General features: G+C 36.6%; 1 non-coding gene across 1 annotated transcript; it reads left to right on the top strand.

Moving 5' to 3' along the window:
• The first annotated feature begins 7806 nt into the window (after nt 1-7806).
• On the top strand, nt 7807-7879 carry Trnaa-cgc. Its single transcript has one exon. It is a non-coding gene; the product is annotated as a tRNA-Ala (tRNA).
• Nucleotides 7880-9215: the final 1336 nt, after the last annotated feature.

Here is a 9215-nt window from a genome sequence, read left to right as displayed (position 1 = left end):
TTTGCGGTTCCACAACAGGGCGCCTAAAACAATTTTTTTTGTTGCAGAAGAGGGCCATCCGAATAATAACTCACAGTCATCCACAGACACACTGCAAACCCACATTCAAAAAGCTTAGAATACTTACTATACCATCATTATACATATATATGTATGTATGTATGTATTGTATGTCAGGACCCACATTGCAGATTTTCAGACAAATGCCGACTTTCATAACTACAATACCCGTAATAGCGCAGCACTCCATACTCGGCGAACAAAAAGAACAAATACACAAAGGCATGTGAGCTGTATCGGTGCAAAACTGTACAATGCACTGCCAGTCAACATTAGGCAGTTAGAAGATGATAACAAATTTAAAACAGAATTTAAAAAATTTCTAGTAGAACAATGTTTTTATTTTGCAAATGACTATGTAGGCCAATAAATTTTTTCTGATGATATTTATAATGGCAAAATGGAAAATACTCTATATGTACCTAATCATTCATTACATTTGCATACTTAAAGGACAGCTGTTGTCTGATGTAAATATGTACTTAAGCAGTGTTGTGTATATAAGGACTTGCCATTTAGGGAGGACAAAACTAAAGCCTTATGAAAAACAGACTATGCATTTAAAATAACAAGCAGGGATGTATATAGGCTACTTTCATTGTATTATTATTAACCTCATTGTATTATTTTGTTTTGTACTTTTTTACGTATATATTGTATGTGTCCATTTCTTTGAAATGGCTTACATGTACCCTTGACAACATCTATACAATACTTATTGTCAACGGATGGATAAATAAAATAAATGGGATGGACAGTTCTCATAACACTGCACGAGCACTAGCGCTACCTGGGGCACGTGATGCATGGTCAATTACAGCAACAGAAATCTCATCAATAACTTCCACTAGGATAGGATGCTTTCCTCCTCCAGGTGCCTTGCAAAGCTCACCCATGTTTTCAAATCTCATTATCATCTTCTTTAAACCATTTAATGATATTGGGCTTCTCCTCTGAGCTCTCGGTCAGCAATACTGTCTCAAGGCAGTACTGTAATTGCTGCAGTCCACATAAAACAGTTTCACTAACAGTGCATGGTCTCTCATGTCAATAGCGATATTGCTCACTCACATTGTGGCTTGTCAAATGACAGTGAGGATGACTTACCATCATACAATCAAAGTACAGTGTCAGATCTGTGCTTAATGGCCAAAATTGGAACTAATGTTTTTTCCAACCTAAATTGGTTTCACATTAAGCCATCAGTACATCTAGTTTTGTTGCAATATGATTATTACAGCTCACACTGCACTTCCCTGGATAACACTTTAATTATAACCACCTGGTAGTTTGGCGATTGTCATTTATAGGAGTGAACTGTTCGTGAATACTTGTGCACATGTTAAAAGCCATGCAGCTGTTGAAGTGGTATTGAACATGATGTGATTGCTGTCATAGGTGGCTCTGCCTCTAATAAAATAGGCCCCACTGTTGACAGATCTGGAATAGGATATGCTCCATGGATGCCTGGGAAAAGCCCTGTATCTCAGTCTTTTAAATGGATATGAACAATAAGGCAAGTGGTTGGACACTGGCACCTGAAAATAATGGATCAAAATATTTTGTAGATTAAGTTGGCAGGCCAATACCACTTCAGGAGAGATAAGAGCGATATTCCTCATTTTTGGAATAATGAAAATAGAATAGTCGTAGCCCTGATGGAGGAGACTGTTCGGCTATTCCAGTACCGTGTGATATGCAATATTATCAATTTACAAGAGTAACTGCTTTACTTTCCTCTTTTTCTTCCTAAGGAATTCAGCATTAATAGAAAGATTGTAGGTAAGTTGTTGTTGGTACACTTTCTATTCAAATGTCTATTTCAAACATATCCTCTAGTACAAGGAAGAACATAAGTTCAAATAATAGCTGTTCTATGTTATCAAATATAAAGTACTCTCTTAATTCAGAGATCAATACGAATTCACCTTGAGAGAACTTTGAATTTTTTTTATGTAAGATTGTTACAGTAAATGTAATGAATATATAAATACATTACATATAGAAACAGGCACTTCTCAATTGGATTACATTCTCTGTTTCTTGTTCATATTATTGTGTAATTACTTCAAAATTAAGTGCAATTCTGATTTTTAAAAAAGTGGTGATGAAGGAAATAAACTGTATTTAACAGTTTGGTAGCTTTAGGAATTGAAAACATCAGCTCATTATTACAATAGCTATAGAAATCTTGTTAATTAAAAATTTACCTATTCTTATTCTGGTTTAGCGGGAAATTCTGAGTATATTCAAAGGATAGCAATGAAAATGGTTAAAAAATTGTATGCAACGTAGAGGAAGCTCATACAATTCATGTAAAATGCTGAACTGGTAGATGATTATGCAATGTTGAGATTGATTTTTAAGATTTCAATTTTAAGTTGTATAACTGTTTAATATAAGATATTTAACATGTACATTTAATGTGAACACTAATTTTTAATGTTTTCATTGCAGTTGTAACATGCTATCACTAACATGGCATGTAAGTAATCTGACATAAAAAAGTCTATTTTCTGATGAATTCAGCTCAGTAAAGGTATCTTCAATACTCCCTACATCTTTCTCCTGCAGAAAATACAAAAATTAAATTAAATATTGCTCATGAAGGGGCATATTTTTTGTATACAATCCATTAATAGTTCACCTATGGATGGAATTTGAATAAACTCTGATATACAGGGACACACGACTAAGACAGGATGCCCAAAATATATTCAGACTGAGAAAATGCAGGCTGAGTCAAAGGTCTGTTAACATTTGAAAATTCAATAATTAATGGAAAAATGTAGATAGAGAGGTGAGAATTGACACATATGCCTGAAATGACATGGGTTTTTATTGAAACAAAAAAGTGCACAAAATGACAGACAGATGCTTCTTTATACAACACAAAAGCAATAATTAGCATAACAACTGCTGTTAAGCAAAGACAATGTTCTTTATAACAAATGCTCAGCATGTTGGCCATCATTCCTCAACAATACCTGTTGTCAAGGGACAAGGTTGTGAACAATACTGTACAGCAAATCAGTAGATATGGTGAGAAATTTCTGTTGTATGTTGTCTTTTAACATCCCTAATGAGGTCAGATGATCAAGGTAGACTTGCAGTGTCAGGTAAACCCACAACCAATAATCACACGGATTGAAGTCTGGGGACATGGGAGGCCAGGGAGGCCAAGCATGATGGCTGTGGTGGTTCAGCATGTGATCCTCACCAAACAATGTGCATGTGTAGCAATATGAGGTGGAGCACTATCCTGCAAAAATGGTCATACCTTCCAGCAGGTGTTTATCAGCCAGGCTAGCGATGATCTGACTCTCTCTCTCTCTCTCTCTCTCTCTCTCTCTCTCTCTCTCACACACACACACACACACACACACACACACACACACACACACACACACACACACCTACACACACACATCTCATTTTATACATGATTCTCATGTGGTGACACAGGTTTGTTGCTGTCCAGTGCCATCTTTTGGGCAGTTTTTGCACTTTTTTGTTTCATTAAAATCCCATGCCATTTCAGATATATGTGTCAATTTTTATCTCTCTACCTACATTATTCTGTGAATTAATGCATCTTCAAATATTAATGAGCTTTTTGGTCACCCTGTATATTAACACATTCCAGTTGGGTCACAGTGATTGTTGGGCCACAGTGATTGCTACAGTCCCTCATATGTCATAAACTATTTCAACTTATTTGTGTTGCTGCTGCTTCTAAGATGAAGGATTTAGGTAGAGTACCTTAATTTTCAAAAATACTGTCATTGATTTCAAAACTGTCATCAATTTCAGAACCAGATACTTCAAGCAGCCTCAGTATGTTTTCATCAGTCATAGTGTCCCCAATTTTACATCAAAACTTTTGCAATGAAGAAAATTATGCAAGCACACTGCAACAATGAATGTGAGGGAAATGACTACACCTGTAATAGATTTTTCAAGTCATGTTGCACTTTGTGGAAGCAGAAACATCCATTTAGTGTCTCTCAGAAGTACTAAAAAGATTGAACAACTGACTTCAAACCATCACTGCATGGAAATAACACATAATGAAGTAATAAGCAGAAAAGCTGCACTTGGAAATTCTTTGAGAACTGACTGTTAGGGTTATCACAACACACCTGTAGTTTCTACTGGCAGTGATCAGTATGTATTAAGGGTGGTTTATGCTAACTTGTAGTCGACCGTTTTAAGAATTTTCTAACATGAATAAGCTATGCCAAAGTGATCATGTACCCCAAGAAGAGCTGTCAGTGCTGTCCCCTCTTTCACAAAAGTACCTTTCCACAGGGAGTTTTTCCTAAACAGATTTAGCATATTTTATAATTTTGTAAGTAGGTTTAATAGAAATGAAATATATTTAGAAATTCACTAAAATTAAGAACACTGATGAAAAATCTTGCAGACAACAAATTAAATGTATCATCATACTAAATAAATTAACAAAAATATTAATAGTGCATAAATTATTAATTACGAACACAAGAATTAGATTAGAATCAAAATCAGAATTTTACTGTCTCATAACATACATGTTAAATTATTGATTTAGTTTACAGGATAAATGTCAAGCTTATAACTATAATAGGCTGTACTTGGAATACAATATTTACTAGAACTATAAAATATCTAAATATATATACTATTCATTTTTATCCTCTTCAAATGCTCAGATCATCATTAAAAAATTCATCTACAGAGTAACAGCATTTTTGTGCTATATAATTTTCTTTTTACTGAATCAGTTTCAATCTTTTGCAGATTTGTATTTTTTAACATATTGTATATTTTTATTCCCATATATTGTAGGGGCTGCATGAAAAGATTGAGTCTATGTGTAGGAAACGTGAAACTTTCTCTGCTTATAGTTTCATATCTGTGCCAGAAGTTATTTGAAGCAAACAGTTCTGGATTATTATTTGTGAAAAGAATTATTTCATATAAATACAGTGAGGGAACACTTAGTATGTTTAGGCCTCTGAAGAGTGGCAGACAAGTTTCTCTTGACTTTGTACTACACATTTTCCTTATATTTTTTTCTGTAAAGTTAACATTCTTGCCAAATTGCTAGCATTTTGCAAAAGACGATGCTGTATCTCACTACTGCCTGAGAGTAGCTATGGAGCACTACCTTTTTTGTGTCTATGGCAGTTGCACTGGCTAAAATTGACATATCAAATGCCAGGCTGTTCAGTTTATTTTTTAAATAGTCAATGTGTGAGGACCACAACAGATTTCTGTGTAGCTGCATTCCTAAGAATTTAACATATTCTGCTCCATTTAGTTCCAGACTTCCACGCATAATTTGAATACCATTTGTTTTAAATTGTTTGTCTTAAACTGCATAAGGTGTGTTTTTGAAATATTTAGTTTTAGGCCATTTAGATGGAACCACACATCTAGATCTTCTAGAGTTTTATGACATTTTCGGAAATATCTTCTGCATATTTCTTTCCTATCAGTACTGATGTGTCATCAGCAAATAAAACTAAATGATGATAATTGTAATCAAGATATATATAATCAAGAGTTGACAAAATATCTCCTTCCAAGAATTGTTTTTTTTTTTACTATAATTTTACTTTTTATTTCCTTTCTTTGAGCAAAGCAAACTTATTGATTATGTCATGGAAGTCAAGTTTAGCAGCTGTGTCATATTCCATAACAACAGCTGAATTTAATAGTCTGTTGTCATCCATGCTTAACCTTACAAAGATTTTCATAATCCTTAATTTGCTGAAACTGTGTGCACCAGATGCTACAATCACTAATATTGTCATAAATATCTATAAAAAAATTTCAACTGTTTGAATAAACATTTCTTAGCCTACAGTTTAAAAATAATTCTTCAAAAAATCAGAATGGGGAATTATGTCAATGCTCTTCATCAGCTCTTACTCCTCTAACTTGAAAGCAGCTATTTCATTAACTATCTCCACTGTATAAACAAATATCTCTGCTACATTTTTCAAGAGTCCACCTCCATAACTGAGAGGTCAGCACAGATGGCTGCCACGTGGAGGACCCAGGTTCAGTTGCCACTAGTGCCAAGGATTTTTCCTTTGTGGGAGAATTAGTATGGGGTGCACTCAGCATCATGATGCCCGCTGAGGAGCTGCTTGAATGAGTAGTAGGGCTCCACATGGGAAGTCTGTAAAATGGCTGGGGGAGATGTGTGCTGACCACATGCCCCTCCATACTGCACCCACATAATGCCAGAAGGCAGAAGTGGCATGGCAGCCAGCAGACATCCCTTGGACCTTCACACCCTGAGCAAGAATTCATTTAAATAGTTTTCAAGATATGATACCGAACTTTCATTTAAGACATTTCTTACCAGGAAATTTAACTCAGGTTAAACTGAATATGGATGTCAAAAACACATCTTATATTCTTCCATGTATTTTATGTTTTTGGAATCTCCTGCTTGTGCACAGTTATGATGGTTTGTGCTGCAGGTTTACTGCTAGCACATCTCCAGTGTAGTCTGGCAATGATGAAAGAAACCCACTAAATATCGGCACTTTTCACCTGCAACATCACTGCCCACCTCACTATGATACACTCAGATATGCACATACAAATGACATGTACATATTAACATGTCTGGCTGACACAGTGTAACAAATTCTCTACTGAAATTTGATACAAGAACTATTTATTTTAAAAATTTTGCTAAGTGATTAACAAAGAAACTTAAAACTTTCAATACTTTAGTGTGTGTAAGTTTTTCATTCATGTTGGAATATCACCAGATGCTTGAGCAATGCAGCCAATGACCATAATTTATCAGCTATAAGGCTTATTCTTGGATACTTTTATAATTACACAGGTGCACCACATCAAGTAAAACTTGAGAGCAGTAAAAGTATTGGTTGGAGAGTCAAGTAAATTACATATCCTCACAATTATTTCTGCTTGCTTTCTCCACCACTGTCTCTCACACCAGTTCACAGTTAGCAGGCATCAACAAAAATTGCAAGCCTTCAGTTAAAGACCAACAAAAATTGGAAGCCTTCAGTCAAAGAGCATGTTTGCTTCATCATCTACTTGCCAACCACTGAGAAGAATCTATTGCATAAAAGGTGCAGTGTTCTTTTCTTAACAGACAGCCATGCAGAAACTTGGAGAGTACTTTACAAGATAATAACAAAAATTTCCATGCAATGGGAATAGTAAAACTGAGTGCAAGTATGAAAAATGTTACCGATGTACACCTCTGGGAAAAAAATGAAAGATGAAAATGAATATGTTATGTGCATAGCTGGTGCCAATGATATCACAAGAAACAAGGAACAAAGTTGCTTAGCAAGCCTGAAAAAGTTCTTAGAAGACAGTAAATCCTAAAATACAATATTTACAATGCTACCTCACAGGTATGACCTAGTATACAATTTGCGCAGTGAACAAGGAGGTGTGAAAAATCAATTTTACAATGAAAGAGATGTGTGCTTCATTTGTAAAATGTATAATAATGAATATAGGAAAACTGGACAAATGCCTACATACAAAACATGGGATGCTACTAAAATTTAAAGGCAAAAAACTTTTATGTGACAATATCAGCAAAATTATTACAGAAAAGATCACTTAAACAAAATTCTTAATCACAAAAGTAATAGGAATGCTTTTTTTTTTTAGAGTAAAACATAGGAAATTAGCCCTTACATATGATACCAGAATGTTCAGTGTATAACAAATAGAACAGACCACTTGGGCATACCAAGCGAGGTGGTGCAGTGGTTAGCACACTGGACTCGCATTCGGGAGGACGACGGTTCAATCCCGTCTCCAGCCATCCTGATTTAGGTTTTCCGTGATTTCCCTAAATCATTTCAGGCAAATGCCGGGATGGTTCCTTTGAAAGGGCACGGCCGATTTCCTTCCCAATCCTTCCTTAAACCAAGCTTGTGCTCCATCTCTAATGACCTCGTTGTCGACGGGACGTTAAACACTAACCACCACCACCACCACCACCACCACCACCACTTGGGCATATACCTACATGAAACCAAACCACATTTCTTCATTGTGAGTGAATTGAGTTGCACGGAAGAGGAAGCATATAGATATAGGGATGTGGGAATGTGATGGGTTACTATCCCAAAATCAAACACTTCCACTTTATACTTTGATACAGATGTATATTTAAGTACAAGCATCTATATGTTTATATACAACAAGTCACATTAACAGACTGAATCATCTCAAACTTTTCATCCAAAGAACTCACAAACAGAGAGAGAGTCCTCGGTCGTTGGTCGATGTTTATACTGACGCCACGCAAATGCAGCCAAGAGGGGACAAAACCTTTGGCAATTGTCTCGGCCATGATGTTCGGCAAAGGTAGTGCTTCCACCCATCAGGAGAAGTGATGAATAGATGACAGGACGTATCTAAATCCTTCTGATGGCAGAAGGGGGCTGATGAGATTGATATGGATGTGCCTGAAACATCCTGGAGGATTGTGAAATTTACCCAGCGGGGGAACCGTATAGCGGCTGACTTTGTTGCGCTGGCAAGGGATACAGTTGTGAGCGAACGTCTGGCAGTCTCTTTTGATATCTTTTGAGATAAAGTGCTTGGTAATGAACCGGGTAGAGGCCCAAATGCGTAAGACCCCAGTTGATGAATTGCACCAGACCTCATTGGTGACGCCAGGGAATCGTGCCTTGGTGAACACGAGCGAGGTGGTCGGGTCTGCAAGGAGTGTTTGGGTGCCCTTGTCTGTTGCCTGAAGAGCAGCTAGATTAGACAAATCGATTCTGTTTGACACTGTATTGATGTGTAAGAAAAAATCGGCAGTGATATCACCCATGCCCTTGTAGCGGACGTCTATAGTAAACTGAGACACCAAGTCGAAATGGTGGAAACAACGAGGAGGTGGGTCCTCCAGAGGATTTCGGAAGGCATCCACAAGTGGTTTGTGGTTTGTGAGGATATAGGTCATGTGTCCTCCAATATTGCAGTGGAAATGTTTAACAGCCTCGTATATGGCCAGGAGCTCCTTGTCGAAGGCAGAGTATTTCTTATGTGCAGCAGACAGTTTTTTAGAGAATAAGTGCAGGGGTGAGATGTTTCCACTGGAGCATTTTTGAAGGACAGTTTCCACTGCTCTGTCACTAGTGTCCGAG

The sequence above is a fragment of the Schistocerca americana genome, chromosome X, assembly GCF_021461395.2.
Source record: "Schistocerca americana isolate TAMUIC-IGC-003095 chromosome X, iqSchAmer2.1, whole genome shotgun sequence".
In the NCBI taxonomy this organism is placed as follows: Eukaryota; Metazoa; Arthropoda; class Insecta; order Orthoptera; family Acrididae; genus Schistocerca; species Schistocerca americana.
Note: the sequence above shows the minus strand (reverse complement) of the source record. Positions and strands in the feature narration are given on the sequence as shown.